The 17,759-nt window shown below is 37.4% G+C and overlaps 1 pseudogene; it reads left to right on the forward strand.

The window, feature by feature from the left end:
* The first annotated feature begins 451 nt into the window (after nucleotides 1-451).
* On the forward strand, nucleotides 452-15,264 carry LOC149576720 (polygalacturonase At1g48100-like; annotated as a pseudogene).
* The last annotated feature ends 2,495 nt before the right edge of the window (nucleotides 15,265-17,759 follow it).

Here is a 17,759-nt window from a genome sequence, read left to right on the forward strand (position 1 = left end):
CGAACAAAATACTTTAGTTTCTTCTGCTGACCAAACATTACACCACCTTTTACTGATTAGCCACATTTGAGATGATATATGGTGATATATGTTTCAATCTTGGGCTCTTTAGATCACGACACGGTATTTTATATTAAATACGGGTGCAAGGACGATAAGGAAAGAAGAGAATGTAATCCGCTAGTTATACAATTGCATGTGGTGTAATAATTTAGTCCCTTTCAAACATGTTAGTGTAAAACTAGACCAATTGAAGGGGAGTCACATGCGAAGTTTGAATATCTAAAATAGTGTGAACCTTGAATAGAACAGGTGATACGAGTGTTTCCCGGGTTCGTCAATCATGCATGTTTGATGTTTTCTCCATTGAACACCCGTGACTGGAATCTTTACAGGCTTATATAAGGCGAGTAATAAAATAGGCAATTTAGAGAATGAAAAGCAACATGAGATGGGTCCAAGTTTGAGGCTTTCAGTTGTAGTTATACTTGCGTTTGTCCTAGGGATTTGGCTGTGCTTTGCTTCGAGGGCCGCCTTCACATCTCTTTTTGCATCCCCGACTTCTTACGATGACTCCACTATTGTTGATGTTACATCACTGGGTGCGAAAGGTGATGGAATCAGCGATGATACCAAGGTCATTATTCTCTTATTATTATTCATGATCTAATATTGGCAGGAGTTGTGCTTTTTGTTTTATATTTGATATACAATTGTAATATATGATCAAAACATGGAGGCATTTGAGGAGGCGTGGCAAGAAGTCTGTGCCAAAGAATCCTCTACACTACTAATTCCAGCTGATTACCGCTTTCTTGCTGGCCCCATTACTTTTTCTGGACCCTGCCAATCAAACATTGTCTTTAAGGTATTATAGGGGAATGATAACTGTTGATTAGTCATTAATGGAACTGAAAACGAGTTCAATAGTCAAGCCAGAGTAAATCTAAGAATCCTTTGAACTTTGGCAGGTTGATGGAACTATCATTCCACCAATCAATGGCGGAGCTTGGACATCAAACTTTTTGCAATGGATAAATTTCTCTAAGCTCAATGGGATTTCTATTGTCGGTAGCGGAGTAATAGACGGACAGGGTGCAGCTTGTTGGAAGCTTTCAGAATACACATATGAGGTACCTATTCATTCGTACGTACTTCATACATTGTTTTATTGTTAACACGGTAATCTATTAAGTACAAATTAACGGAGAAAGATCAAATTCTATGTGGGTCAGGATGTTAGCACAATGGGGAAAACCTTACCAAGCGTCAGGCCCACGGTGAGTAGTGTGAAACAAGTACCTTTTCTAAAGCTTTTTGAATACCAATAAAAAAGAAGCTTAACTTGTTTTCCTATAATGTATCTTTCCTGTTAAAATTAAGTTTTCTATTTCAAATATCCAATTGGTAACAGTAATAGCTATATATGTACAGGCATTGCGATTCTATGGAAGCTATGACGTGAGCGTGCAAGACATAAACATACGAAACAGTCCCCAATGTCATCTCAAGTTCGACAGTTGCACTTCTGTTAAAGTCGTTGGCGTGACAATCTACTCCCCTGCAGAGAGCCCAAACGCAGAGGAAATTCATCTCCAGAACTCTCGTGATGTTGAAATCCACCATTCGTCAATGGCATGCAGTATTAAAATATCTTTCATTTTTGGCATGATAGATTGTTCTAAAAGCAATGCAAACGTCCATTAGTCATCATTTAGACAGCAAACTGTGGGTTGATGTTGGAACGAGCAGGAGACGACTGTGTTTCGATTCAAACGGGTTGTTCCGGCATCCGCGTGCACAATATAAACTGCGGCCCTGGCCATGGTGTCGGGTATTTATAATCACCAGGCATTTTATTTTCGTTGTGATATGTTATTTATCTTCATTTAAATTCCATCTATTTCACCTATAATTGTGAACGGTAGCATTGGAGGACTGGGAAAGGATGGAACGAAGGCCTGTGTTTCCAATGTCAGCATTTATGATAGTAATATCAAAGATGCTTTAAATGACGTTCGACTCAAAACATGGCAGCTCTGTCAAAAAACCCAGCTATCCTACAACGTAAATATACCAGAGTTTTTCCTGATTCCACTTATTGCTTACTCTTAATACAGTGGGGAATAGGAAACATACAACTTTCTAACGTGAGAGTGCCCATAAATATTGATCAATATTACTGTGATAATAAGAAGTCGTGCTCCATGTTGATATTGTGAAGGTCAAAAGTCAAGTCATTGTTCCCTCTAATAATCGAGTCTTTTGGTTTCCAAAGACTCTTCATTTGTAATATTATTGGAGCCCTTTTATATGCTGCTACTGCTCATTTGAAATGTACTTTTTACACATTAATCTAATACTCTACACTCTGGACATAGCCACTATTGTGGTGAACTAGGATAAATCTGGTGTTGTGTATTTCTTCTTATTGCGACATTTTTTATTCTCTGTTTAAATCCTTTCAATTTTTGAGAAACACGTGTCTCAACCTTGCAATCCTTTCTTGGAAAATTCCAGAATTTGTTTGTGGAAGTTTTCCACTTGTTTATGCATTGAAAAATGGTTAGTGAGTTGTTAAAATGAGTCTTGTCCATAGTAGAATATAGGTAGGTCATTTTTAGAGCCTTGATGACTCATTTTGTGACTTTTATGGGGCTCTAGACTAAGAGACAAAATTGTGGACGGGATTACTATTTTAACCTGGTTGTTTTTTCCATATTGGAAATGTAAATGTCAAAAATGGGTAACATGTGGCATGGTAGTTTTGCCCATGGTTTTGTAAAACCATAAGTGGTTTCCAGGTTGTAAAATCACTATAAAAGGAGGGCTTGGGAAGGTGTTTGTGCAATTGAGTTTAGTTTGCAAGACTGGTGCTAGAAGGAGTCTCTGCAAGTTCAAGTTGTGGTGATGTGCTCCTGTAAGAACTTGCATTGCCAGTGTATTGTAATCATCTTGGTTTGACAATACATTGTGCGAGTTTTGGAGGGTGGGGTTTTTCTCCCGGAAGGGTTTCCCATGGTAATCACTGTGTTGTGTGTTCTTTGTTATTTTGATTATGTTATTATGCATTTCTTGAGATCTTTGCAATAGTTACTTTGATTTGCATAATCGTCCTCTCAAAGATTAGCGTAGGAAGCGATTCCCCACACCTTTGCTTCCTTACAAGTGGTATCAGAGCCTAGCCAGTTTTGGTTCTATTTGTTGGGTACAGGGTTTTTTGAGCTAATCAAGGTTTGAGTGGGAGCTTGTGCAGAGCATTTCATTTCTGTCTTGTAGGATTGAAAAGATGGCAAGCATGTCAGGGAGAATTGATGTTGAAAAGTTTTTTGGCACAAACTTTGAGATGTGGAAGCTGAAGATGGAAGATTTGTTGTCTGATCGGGATCTATGGGATGCAATTGATGAGAACAAGCTGAGACCCACAGATCCGACATTAGCCGCACAATATGATGTGACTGATAGAAAAGCTAAAGGTCTCATCAAATTGTGTCTTGCAGACTCGGTTCTGATTAATGTCCATGAAGAACCTACCACGAAGAAGCTTTGGACAAAGCTTAGTGAGATCTATCAAGCGAAATCACTTGTGAATAAGATTTTCTTGAGGAAGAAGTTGTATTCCTTGAGAATGGAAGAAGGTGGACAAATTTCTGAGCATCTGGAAAGGTTTAATATGTTGGTGACTCAGTTGACCTCAGTAGGGGTGCCAATGGATGAAGAAGAAAGGTGTCAAATCTTGTTATGTTCGTTGCCAGACTCATGGGATAGTCTTGTTATGGCTATAGGGAGCACTTCAGTTGTCTTGAAGATGGAGGACATTGTTGGTTCTGTAGTTTCTAAAGAGATGAGAAGGAAGGTCTCTCTGAATGCCAAAGAGGCTTTGAGTGTTCACGGAAGACCAAAAGAAAGAGGCAAGAATGAAAAGCAGCATGGCCATTCTAAGTCCAAAAATAAGGGGAGATCGAAATCCTCTAGTAAGTCCAAGGCAATCTGCTGGAATTGTGGCAAACCTGGACACTTTTGAAAGGACTGCAAAGAGGAGAAGAAAAATAAGAAGAAGAAAAAGCAAGATTATGATTTTGAGTCTGAGAAGGAAGATGGAGATGCTTTCATTACAGCATTGCCCACTCATGTAGGTGAAAATGCATGGTTAATAGATTCAGGTGCATCTTTCCACATGACTCCTAATAGGAACTAGTTTAGTAAGTATGAAAATTTTGATGCTGGTAAGGTGTATTTGGGTGATAATTCAGTACTTGATATTGTTGGTCGTGGAAGTATTCGTGTGAAATTTTTTGATGGTAGAATTAGAAGATTTGATGGTGTCTTGCATATCCCTGGACTAGCAAGGAATTTTTTATCTGTTAGTAAGCTAATAGATGTAGGTGTGCATGTACAATTTTCTGAAGCAGGTGTAAAAATGGTGAGAGGTGCTATGGTAATAGCAAGAGAAATTAGATTGGGTACAATGTACCAACTTGATGCATGCACAGTCGAGTGCAATAGTACTTCTGATAAGATTGTGAAAAAGACTACTCAGTTGGAGAAGGAGAGAGTTTCTCTTTCAATAGATGGTCGTGGTTTTTGGGTACCCAAGGGTTCTATGTCTACTGAATCAAAGTTGCCTGCAGAGAAGACTATGTTATGGCACTAGAGACATGGCCACATAGGTGAGAAGGGCCTACGGACCTTGAAAAATAAGAACCTTGTTGATGGGTTGAATGACTACAATCTTGAGTTTGATTTTTGTGAGCATTGTATCTATCGTAAACAAAACCGCATTCAATTTTACTCGAGTTCTCATAAGTCTTCATGTATTTTGGATCTAATTCATTTGGATGTATTTGGTTCAGTTGATGTTCCTTCTATTGGTAGATCAGTTTATTATGTTTCTTTCATTGATGATTTTAGTAGAAGAATATGGGTTTATTTCCTTAGGAGTAAAGCTAAAGTTTTCAGTCGTTTCAAAGAAGTTAAAGCAATGGTTGAATTGAAGACTGGAAAGGAAATAAAATTCTTGAGAACTGATAATGGTGGTGAATTTTGCTCCAATATGTTTGACACATTTTGTAAAGATTGTGGTATTAAAAGAGAGAAGACAACTCCATATTCTCCACAGCAGAATGGAGTTGGAAAAAGAATGAACATGACCCTAATGGAGAAGGCTAGGAGTATGCTGAGTGGTGCTAGACTAGAACAAAAGTTCTGGGCTGAAGCTATAGCCATTGCTTGCTACTTGATAAACAGGTCTCCTACATCAGCTCTTGTTGACAAGACGCCAATGGAAGCATGGTCAAACCACAAGCCTTCACTTAGACATCTGAGAGTGTTTGGTTGTGAGGCATATGCTCATGTGCCAAAGGAGAAGCGAACAAAATTGGACAACAAAGTTATCAAATGTATCTTCATCATATATATTTATGGTGTGAAAGGATACAAGATTTGGGATCCTATTGCACAAAAGGTATTTTATTCCAGAAGTGTTATTTTTAGAGAAACTAAGCCTTCTTCTGTTACAGTGCAGCCAAAACAAATTAAAGAAAAGAAAGATGTGATTCAACTTCCTGCTACACTTGAGAAAGTTGAATCAAGGCCCTTAGAAAGATGAGATGTTGAAGAAAGCTCTACGAGTTTTGAATCATCAGAGGAAGAGGGAGAACCTAATCATGAACTTGAACCTCCTAAACCTAAACCAGATCTTGTTCGAAGATCTACTAGACAAAGGAAACCACTTGAAAGGTATGGGTATTCTCCTGATGATTGGAGATGCATATTTGCATCGAATACTAACATTGATGAACCAAGATCTGTAGAAGAGGCTCTTGGGATGAATGATTCAGAGTCTTGGAAAATAGCCATGGATGAAGAAATGGCAGCTCTTAAGAGGAATCAAACATGGGACCTTGTACCATTGCCTGAAGGATGAAAGCCTGTTGGTTGTAAATGGGTGTTCAAAAGGAAGATGGCTTCAAATGGAAGCATTGAGAAGTATAAAGCATGCTTGGTTGCAAAAGGTTACTCTCAAGTTGAGGGAGTATATTATGGTGAGATTTTTTCTCCAGTAGCCAAAATGACATCCATTAGATTTTTGCTTTCTATTGCAGCAGCTTATGATCTAGAGATCAAACAAATGGATGTGAAAACTACTTTTCTTCATGGAGATTTGGAGAAAGAAATTTACATGTCACAGCCAAAGCGCTATGTGGTGAAAGGTAAAAGTCATTTGGTCTACAAATTGAAGAAATCCTTGTATGGTTTAAAATAGAGTCCTAGGATGTGCTACCAGAAGTTTGATACATATGTGTTGAGTTTGGGATTTGTGCAATCTAAATCTAATCACTGTATATATTTCAAATCTGATGGTGATGGTTTCTTGGTTATTGCCTTGTATGTCGATGGCATGTTGTTTATTGGCAAAGGAAAAGGTTTGATTGTAGAGTTAAAATCTCAACTCTCAATAAAGTTTGAAATGAAAGATCTTGGTGCAGCTAGGCGCATTCTACGAATGGAGATTATACGAGATAGACAGAATAGAAAGCTTTTGCTAGGCCAAAGTAAGTATGTTGGTACTATTTTGAAAAGATTCAATATGCAGGATGAAAGACCATTGAGTGTTCCTGTTACTATGGGAACAAAGCTTTCTAGCTCACAGTGTCCTACATCCCCATTGGAGATGGAAGAGATGAGTCGAGTACCATATTAGAGTGCTATTGGAAGTTTGATGTATGCTATGGTTTGTACAAGACCAGACATTGTCCAAGCATTGGGAGTACTTTCCCATTATATGTCTAATCCAGGAAGAGCACATTAGGATGCAGTAAAAAGAGGTTTCAGATACTTGCAAGGTACCTCAAAGTACTGAATATGTTTTCATGGAACAAGAAGTGAGCATTCCTTGGATATTCGAGGCTATGTGGATTTAGACTGGGCTGGTGATGTTGATAGAAGAAGATCCACTAGTGCATATGTGTTTACATTATTTGGTGGTGCAATCAGTTGGATGAGTAAGCGACAGGCTATGGTCACTTTGTCCACTACTGAGGTAGAGTATGTGGTAGCTACTCATGCCTGCAAAGAAGCCATCTGGCTAAAGAGATTATATTCAAATATAGAGTTCAAACAAGGTACAGTGACAATTTATAGTGACAACCAAAGTGCAATCTACCTAGCGAAGAACTCAAATTTTCATGCGAGGACCAAGCACATTGATGTACAATATCATTTTTTGAGAGATATGATCGAGGACGGCAAGGTGAAGCTGGAAAAGGTAGAGACTTTGGTGAATTTTGTTGATGCATTAACTATGCCCTTGAGCACAGAGAAATTTAGATGGTGTTTAGAGTCTATGTGCCTCTCGGCCCCTAGCAATCAAGTCCATGATATTTCAGAACCCCTGACTCTTGCAAGGTGTTCGAAAAGTGGGAGAATGTTGAGAAACATGTGTCTCAACCTTGCAATCCTTTCTTGGAAAATTCTAGAATTTGTTTGTGGAAGTTTTCCACTTGTTTATGCATTGGAAAATGGTTTGTGAGTTGTTAAAATGAGTCTTGTCCATAGTAGAATATAGATAGGTCATTTTTAGAGCCTTGTTGACTCATTTTGTGAATTTTATGTGGGTCTAGACTAAGAGACAAAATTGTGGATGGGATTACTATTTTAACCTAGTTGTTTTTTCCATATTGGAAATGTAAATGTCAAAAATGGGTAACATGTGGCATGGTAGTTTTGCCCATGGTTTTTTAAAACCATAATTGGTTTCCAGGTTGTAAAATCACTATAAAAGGAGGGCTTGGGGAGGTGTTTGTGTAATTGAGTATAGTTTGCAAGACTGGTGCTAGAAGGAGTCTATCCAAGTTTGAGTTGTGGTGATGCGCTCCTATAAGAACTTGCATTGCAAGTGTATTGTAATCATCCTGGTTTGATAATACATTGTGCGAGTTTTGGAGGGTATGGTTTTTCTCTCGGAAGGGTTTCCCACGGTAATCACTATGTTGTGTGTTCTTTGTTATTTTGATTATGTTATTATGCATTTCTTGAGATCTTTGCAATAGTTACTTTGATTTGCATAATCGTCCTCTCAAAGATTAGCGTAGGAAGTGAGTCCGCGCACCTTTGCTTCCTTATACAATTGGTATCAGAGCATGATGTGTGTGGATTGGGAAATCGGTGTTGAATTTTCCAAAAAGATGGAGGATTTGAAAATAGAGAAATTTACAAGCAATAATTACAGCTTGTGGAAAGTGCAAATGCGCTCCTTGCTAGTTAAGCAAGACTTGGCTCTTGTAATTGAAGTCTAAGAAACTATCTACAACGATTGATGAAGATTGGGAAAATATGGATGAGAAGGCGATGGCATCCATTTTTCTCTCACTAGCGAAAGATGTCTTGGTCAATCTCTCAAACGAGAAGTCAACGAAAGAGGTTTGGGACAAACTTCAGAACATGTATCAAACGGCATCGGCTACAAACAAAATCTTCATTATGAAGAAACTCTACAAACTAAAAATGAAGGAAGGGACTGCAATGTCAAATCATATAAATGATTTGAACACTCTATTATGTCAAGCAAGCTCGGTTGGTATGACTCAAGATGACAAATCCAAAACAATCATCTTTTTATGTTCTTTACCTGATAGTTGGGATCCCGTAGTTACAACTATAAGTACTTTATACTCTACGAAGTCAAAGTTGGCCTACGATGAAGTTGTTGCCACTTTATTAAGTGAAGACATGAGAAGAAGTAACAAAGACTCCTCATCCAGTGATGCTCTCACTATGGTCAGCACTGAGAGAAGAGGAAGAAGCCATCATAGAGGAAATAATAATTACAATCAATGAAGATCAAAGTCACCCAATCGTTCAAGGTCAAGAGGTAGGAATGGTGAATGTTGTTTTTGTGGTAAGCCTAGCCAAATAAAGAGAAATTGTTGGGCTTACAAGAAAGCACAAGAAAATGTGAGAAACATGGAAGCAAATACAGCCTATGAGAAAGATGAAAGTGCTTTAGTTCTTTCTACAAGTGACACAAAATTAGATTCTTGGGTGATAGATTTCGGAGCTTCTTTCCATGTTACTTCATGTACGAATTGTTTCACAAACTACCATGAAGGTCAATTTGGAGAGGTATTTCTTGGAGACAAAAATTCCTGCGAAATAGTTGGCAAAGGTGACATTTTGTTACAGCTGGAAGATGGAGGGAGATGGTTGTTAAAAGATGTTCGCCATGTTCACAAATTAAAGCAAAATCTAATTTTGGTCAGTCAGCTCTTTGCACAAGGATATTATCCATTCTTATATTTGGATACTTGGAAAGTTACCAAGGGTTCGAGAATAATTACCAAGGGAAACAAAGTTGGTAATCTTTATCTTCTTGAGAAGCCTACTGAAATAGGGGCTGCTATGATAGTCATGGGTAGCGATGCAACACTTTGGCATCAAAGATTAGGCCAAATGAGAAAAAAGGGCCTTGAGATAATGCTCAAAAGGGATCAACTACTAGATCTCCAATCAGAAAATTTAGAATTTTGTGAACATTGCCTTTACGGAAAACAAAAGCGGGTCAGCTTCTTGAAAGATGGACATAATCTCAAGGAGAAACCATTGGAACTTGTACACTCGGATGTCTTTGGTCCGGTTGAGGTAAGCTCTTTAGGAGGTTCAAAAAAATTTGTTACTTTCCTTGATGACTATACTAGGAAAGTATGGATATATATGATGGCAAATAAATTTGATGTTTTTTCTAAGTTTAAAGTTTTCAAAGCTCTTATTGAAAACCAAAGGGGCTATAAGATCAAATGTTTAAAAATGGATAATGGAGGTGAGTTCTGTTCACTGGAGTTGGACAATTATTGTGCAAATAATGGTATTCGTAGGGTGAAAGTTGTACCCTACACCCCTTAAGAAAATGGGGCAGCGAAAAGACTCAATAGGACAATAATGGAGAAAGCTCGGTGTATGCTTTCAAATGTAGGATTGGGCAAAGAATTCTGGGCTGAGGCATGTAATACAATCATATATCTCATTAATCAGAGTCCTTCTTGAAGGTTGAAATTCAGAATTCCAGAAGAGGAATGGCATGGTAGAAGAATTTCTTACTCTCATCTTAAAGTTTTTGGTTGTCAGGCCTTTGCACATGTGCCCAAAGAAAAAAGAAGCAAGCTGGATCCTAAATCCGAGCCTTGCATATTTGTTGGATATGGGGTAAGTGCACCGAGTTGTGGTGCCAAAAAGATGACACCCTTTTTTTCCTTTCTATTTTCAATAAGTGCGCACGCACTATAGTGCGTGTGCGCTATAGTGCGCACACACTATGGCTTGGGTGTGCCAAGCCATAGTGCGTACGTGCTATTTTAAAAAAAATTTAATTTTTCAAAGCACGTACATGCTATTTAAAAGTATATTTAAATAGTGCATACGCACTATAGTGGGTACGCACCATAGCGTGTGCGCATTTTTTGAAAAAAAAAAATTTACAAAGCACGTACGCGCTATTTGAAAGTAAATTTAACAAGCTTTAAATACTACCAAGCCTAACATTTCGTATTGCTTTGGGAATCCAAACCAAAGCTTTGGAGTCCATAAACTGGTCTGAGATGTGTTTTGCTGCAAACATACAAAAAATGATTGATTTTTCTTGTGTGCTCTCTGTCTAGTTTCTTTGTGGTTGAACATCAATAAAATTAGGTTACATAACATTGTAGGTCTCCTTGTTAGCTACACAACCATATAATTTATTTTTAATTTGAACTATTTTAAGCCTTTCATCTATAATTTCTTTAGAATGTATGTCCATTTTTTGTCAAAAACCAACATGTACTAATTGGGCTATAGATTTGAGCTCGTTCATCAAATTTTGAAAAAACTTAATTTTTTAGAAACTAGACTCCATTCTACACACTTTGAAAAAAAGAAGTTTTGATTTTAGATTAGTTTTCAATCATTTATAGGGGGGAGCACATAGATATTTCACATTTTTCGAATGTGTCCAATTAAAAAATTCATAAAAAAAAAAATACATATTATAAAATTACCCAAAAAATCTGGGATAAACTACATAGTGTTAGGTAAATTTTGACTGGAGCGATTAAAGAATTTCAAAAAAAAAGTTAAAATTTTAGGGGGACCACACTTTGTACTATGTTATGTTTTTCTGGAAAAACCAGCACCACTTTTTGTGGCTCCCTTTTTTGAGGACCTAAAACTAAACCATTTTGAAAAAAAAATAGTAGTTTAGAAACTAGATTTAGAGGACTATGACTTTTGTTTTTGTCATATCTTAAAATTTTGAGCGTAACTATCTTCAAATTCTTGTTGAAGTTCAGAAATTGCTGATTTCAGGAAAAAGGTGTCCACTTATACCCCTCTTTTGGCACCACAACTTGGTGCACTTACCCTATGGAGAAGATTGGTTTGGCTTTAGGCTTTGGAGTTTAATTGAAAAGAAGATCATTAGGAGCAGAGATGTCATCTTTAATGAGAAGGTGTTTCCTCATTCTAAAGATGAGACTCCTAATAGAGAATTTATTCCTTTACTCGATATGATGAGTAATGGTACATACTCTTAGCATGGCAATACCCAGTTGCTGTATCCCACCAATAATCTTTCTCCTACATCAGTTCTTGCTCCTACCCCTATCTCTTCCTCAGAGGATACATGGCATACTAAGGCAGAAGATTCCCTATTCAACTCAGGAAATTATGACAATAAAAGTGTAAACTCAGAAAGGTTTACTAACATAAATAAATCAAATACTCAGACTATATATTCACAACCTCAGGTCTGTGAAACAGAACACTTTCATTGCCAAGAATAATTGCCAAGGAATAAGGCACGATGGCATAGACAAAGATAAATTGTTGGAGTATAGGCATGGGACCGAGCACTTTATCCATCACAAAACTGAAGACTCTGCTCATTCCCGCAGACCTTCACAACCAACAATAAATTCAACATTTTTTGAAAAAAATGTTCCTAATTACATGGGCAGGCCTTGTGTTACTGCAGAACTAGTGGACAAGCATAGCCAAGACAACATGGCTAACAAAAGACAATACCAAACACAAGGCAATTATAATCATGCACCTCTTAATAACATTGAAAACCTGTAGGACTTCTCTGAGTTTAATATCCACTTTGGGCTTGCGGAAGTGGATTTGTAGGAAACATTGGAAGCCGTAGAAGGAAGACCACATGGTGCTCTATCCAACAAGGCCAACCCATGGCAAGATAATCTATAGGGAACATTGGAACAAAGACCGCATGATATAAATCCTTTCAATCCGCAGATTACGCATATCAATATGTAGGTTACACATATCAATCCGTAGGTTCCACATGTTAATTCGAAGGTTGCACAAGTTCATACACAGGAACCAATCAAAGTTGTAGAAGAAAATCATTTTAACAGTCATAATAACACCCATTTTGGGCACGAGCATGTTAATCCGCAGGTGACAAAAGTTTTCTTGACCACTCGTAATTGGAAGGGTGAAAGTCCATGCTCCTTGAATGAAAGAGGAAATACAGAGCCCATAAATTTAACGGCCATCAAGGGCCAAAGTCCTATGCATGAATCTTATGATAATTGGTTCTCCAGTAGTAGAGAGGGCATTCAAATTTAAATCAATGAACTAGAGTAACTAGTTCTCCATTTGAATTGGTTCAACTAGAGAACAGAGAACCCCAAATGAGAAGATCCACTAGAGAAAGGAGAATGCCTGCTAAACTCTCAGATTATGAATTATTGTATGCTGAAGAAGTAGAGTCTTCAATTCTAGTTTCAAAATTTTTAGAACCGTCTACATACAAAGCAACTCTCAAAGATGTCAATAGTGATAAATGGAAAACATCGATCTGTGAAGAAATAGATTCTTTACTCAAGAATCAAACTTGGGATCTGGTCTCTCTTCCACCTAATCGAAGACCACTTAGGAAAAAGTTGATATATCATGTGAAAGATGAAGTGGAAGGCAATAAACGCTTCAAAGCCAGATTGGTGGTAAAGGGATTTGATCAAGAAAAAGGGATAGATTTCAATGAAATCTTCTCACTGGTTGTCAAGATGACAACTATTCGAACTGTTTTGGGATTAGCAGCAGTGTGGGATCTTGAGTTAGAATAGCTTGATGTGAAAACCACATTCCTACATGGTGATGTAGAAGAAGAACTTTACATGGAGCAGCCTCAAGGGTTCATAAAGAAGGGACATGGACATCTTTATTGCAGATTAAATCAGAGCTTGTATGGCTTGAAACAAGCCCCAAGATAGTGGTATGTAAAATTTGATCGCTTCATGACTGAGCATAATTTCACAAGATGTGAATCAAACCCATATGTTTACTTCAAGAAACTTCCAAGTGGTGAGTTTGTCATCCTTCTTCTTTATGTCGATGATATTTTAGTAGCTGGCACAAACAAAAGAATAGTTAATGAGTTGAAGCAAAAATTGTCAAGCAAGTTTGCAATGAAAGACTTAGGGGTGGTTAAAAAGATTCTTGGCATGACAATCACAAGGGATAGGAAAAAGAGGGAAATCACTTTGTCTCAAAAACAATACATTGACAAAGTTGTTGAAAGATTTGGCATGGCTAATGCAAAAGTAACTTCTATTCCTCTTGCTAGTCACTTTCAATTAAGTTCTGAATTATGTCCTAAAACACAAGAAGAAAAGGAATTTATGAAGAAAATTCCCTACAAATCAGCCATTGGTAGCATTATGTATGCTATGGTTTCTACTCGCCTTGACATTGCTCATGCGGTGGGAGTTGTGAGCAGGTTCATGAGCAATCTCAGCAAAGCTCATTAGGAAGCCGTCAAATGGATACTAATGTATCTAAAAGGTACTTCAGATTTGTTAGGTGATGCGACATGCTCCCTTGCCCATAGGTGGTTAATTATGTGGTGTTCCATGTTCACTAACAGTCATGGCTTTTGGTGCAACGACAAATGGGCCCTACAATTGGTATCGGAGCTTGGTTTTGGCCTAGTCATGGGTTCAAATCTCCCTAGTGCCTTCTCGACCCACGTAAGCACCTGGTAGGCACATCGAGGGGGAGATTATTGGGTGATGCGACGCACTCCCTACCCACAAGTGGTTAATTATGTGGTGTTCCATGTTCACTAATAGTCATGGCTTTTGGTGCAATGGCAAATGGGCCCAACAAGATCATGTTTTATGTTTTGGCAGAAACAAAGTTTAGCTGCCAGGTTACACTGATTCTGATCTTGCTAGAGACTTGGACAAACAAAGGTCTACTACTGGTTACACCTTCACATTTGCTGGAGTTACGATCAGTTGGGCTTCACGGTTGCAACATTGCATTGCTCTTTCTTCAGCTAAAGCTAAATACTTAGTTCTTTTTAAAGCTACAAGGGAAATGATTTGGCTTCAACAGTTACTTGGTGAATTGAAAGTTCATCAAAATGAATATAATCTATTTTTTGACAGCCATAGTGCGATCTTCATGGTACATAATCAGTCATCACAATGTCGCTCCAAGAATCTTGATGCACATGCTCACTTTGTTCATCATGCAGTCGAAGAGGGCAAGTTGAATGTTGTCAAGATTGATACCAAGATCAATCTGGCTGATATATTCACGAATGTTGTTGCCAAAGAGAAGTTTGAATGTGCTAGAACTTCTCTTGGGCTTGTGAAGAAAAGATAGATCATTCTTTGAGTAGGGTATTGGGTGATCAATTGCAGCATTGGTTGTCCTTCAGGTGAGAGTTTGTTGATATTGTGAAGGCCAACAGTGAAGTCATTGTTACCTCCAATAATTAAGTCTCTTGGTTTCCAAAGACTCTTCATTTGTAATATTATTGGAGCCCTTTTATATGCTACTCTTGCTCATTTGAAATGTACTTTTTACACATTAATCTAGTACTCTACAGTCTGGACATAGCCACTATTGTGGTGAACCAGGATAAATCTGGTGTTGTGTATTTCTTCTTATTGCAACATTTTTTATTCTCTATTTAAATCCTTTCACTCCAATCGAACATCAACAGTATTTATGATGGACGTGATATGAGAAAATAATTGGGACATAAATAGACAAGCCACTTTATATGGCCTATAGTAATGATGTTCCATGCACTGATTTGAAGTTTTTTTGTATTCAACTCTAGCCTATTGTAGCATATCACAAAGATCTGATCTGTAGGAATACCTATGGCCAATAAGAGTACACTATCGATTGCCTACTCTCTGGAAGGACCCTCAAGGCCCCAGCTGCACTCAGTCGGGCACACAAGCATGCTAATATTACTGAATATCCTTGCATTAGTAGAGGAACTCTACCTAGTTGTAAATGAATTCTAGCTTCTTGCCTACCTTGACTAGCGAAATGCAATTTTGTTTCTTACAAAGAACATTCAACTCGCTAGTGATATTCTACAATTTTGCATGAATCTTCTACAATTTTGGGTTTGGAGAAATTGACAGTTTGATGAGAAAATTGTAACCACAAGGGGATATTTTGTGTCTTTTTAAAAAAATACCTATATCATGAGATGAGATATAATATCTAATTGATTAGATTCTTTTTAGAATGGCAATTACGTTGGTCAGTAGGAGAGAAACAAATTGAAAAAACTAATACAAGATCTATTAGGCTTGTTACAATCTATATTACCTGATAGTTATTTCGCACTTACTTTTTCCTATGATGGATCACTTATAAGAAACTAAGTACGAGTTTGGAATTTTTTTTTGAAATTTTGTGGAAACATGGGCTTATTGTGTAAGAAGTATAACTTCACAATTCAAATTTTTTACTCAACAAATAGTGTTTGCAGAGTGATAGGCAGTGTGTGTCGAGAGAGCTCAACATGTTATGGAGTTGAGTGCAAGTTACTCAATAGTAGTGGATGGTGAGTGACTTGGCAACAATGGGACCTAAGTAAGCTCATTCACCAAAGGAAGTTGGAGCTTGTCAACAATTCTTAGTCAACATAGAGACCGAGTGACCTCGATCGACTAAGGAAGCGAGTGAGCTCAATTGACTCAACAAGGAAGAGACCAAGTGAGCTCGGCAGGCACAAGGTGGAAACTTGGTAAATTCAACTATAACTTGGTAGGCTCAACATAGATAGGTGTTGACTAGGTTAACACCATGAGGGCTCAGTTAAACAAGGAGACCAAGCAAGTTAATAACATATTTGTTGTCTGGTGTTTTCTACCATTAAACCACAAGAAATGATAACAGAGAATACGAAACTATAAACTTCTCAAATAATAAGAACCATGCATATTGAATAGAAAGGAGACAATAATAAGCCAAAAGAATTGGATTAACTAATATGCCTGCTTGCTTACTTTCTATTCATAAAATGATTCAACTAAATACAAATCTAGGAGCATAGGGCTTCAACTAGAAGCAAATTACTTTAACCTACAATTTCTACTTAAAATATAAACTTGCAACACTTCATGTCTGCATACAATAATGCTTAAAGAAATCACTACTTCATAGGACAAAAAAATGAACTTACAAAATGACAGGGAGATTCAACACATGTTGTATACTCTGAAATTGAACCTTCCTTCTATCCTTTGAACTCTACTCTGATTATTCCTTTCTCCTCTGCATTGATCTATTGATCTTTGTCATGTCTATCTACAAATGAATGAGGCTTCAATCCATTTTGTCTTGTCTCAAAATATTTTCCCTCTCTTTTGGATTTTCAAACTCACCTATCGACATAATTTTCCTGATAGGGTAGGTGGGCATGTGGCTCTAGGGACAACCAACCATTTTCAAATTTCTAATGTTCCCCCTTTGTCTTGAACCATACGAATAAGGATCATTCTTGATCCAAATCAACTACACCAAGACTCTTTCTTAGGTGTGCAAAATTTTCTATGCCTAAAGGCTTAGTGAAAATGTCTACTAGCTGCTACTCAGACTTACAAAATTCCATTTGATGTCTCCATTCTCCACCAACTCTCTGATGAAGTGATATATGATTTCCATGTGTTTGCTTCTCCTATGGAAGACTAGATTCTTTGATAACACAATTGAGGAAATATTTTCACAAGAGACTATGGTTCCATCCTCTTGCCTTTCATTCAAATCTGCCAAGATTCTTCTTAAATAGATAGATTAACATCCTATTGTATATGTTGTTATGTAACCAACATTTTCTATAGATTGAGTAATAATAGGTTTCTTCTTGGATGCCCATAAAATTGTGCCTGACCCCATTTGAAACATGTCTCTAGAAGTAATCTTCCTATCTTCTAGGCTTCCAGCCAAATTGCTATCAATATAACCAACCAACTTGAAATCATTATCTATAGTATACAAAATCTCAAATCCCTTGGTGCCATTTACATACCTAAGGATCCTTTTTCCCACTTGCCAATGGGAATCCTTTGGCGTTTCCATAAATCTAGAAATTAAATGTACTACATGCATCATGTTAGGCCAAGTTACTATCAAATACATCAAGCTTCCAACCATACTCTTGTATAATATTGGATTCTTACTTTTACTGTAATCTTCCTTGCTCAACTCCAAACCTACTATTGTTGGTGTTTGGGCTGCCTTACTATTCTGCATTTTAAATCTCTCCAAGATCTGATTTGCATACTTTTCTTAAGAGATCAAAAATGCATCATGCATTTTTTTTACTTATATGCCTAGAAAATACTTCAAGAGACCTAGGTTTTTTATTTCAAATTTATTTTTCATGGCCTCTTTGAAATCACCAATTATGAAATTATCATTTCTAGTGAAAGATTAACTTATCTACA

This window comes from Cupressus sempervirens, chromosome 1 (genome assembly GCF_028749045.1).
Source record: "Cupressus sempervirens isolate cs-2001-9-10 chromosome 1, ASM2874904v1, whole genome shotgun sequence".
Classification (NCBI taxonomy): domain Eukaryota; kingdom Viridiplantae; phylum Streptophyta; class Pinopsida; order Cupressales; family Cupressaceae; genus Cupressus; species Cupressus sempervirens.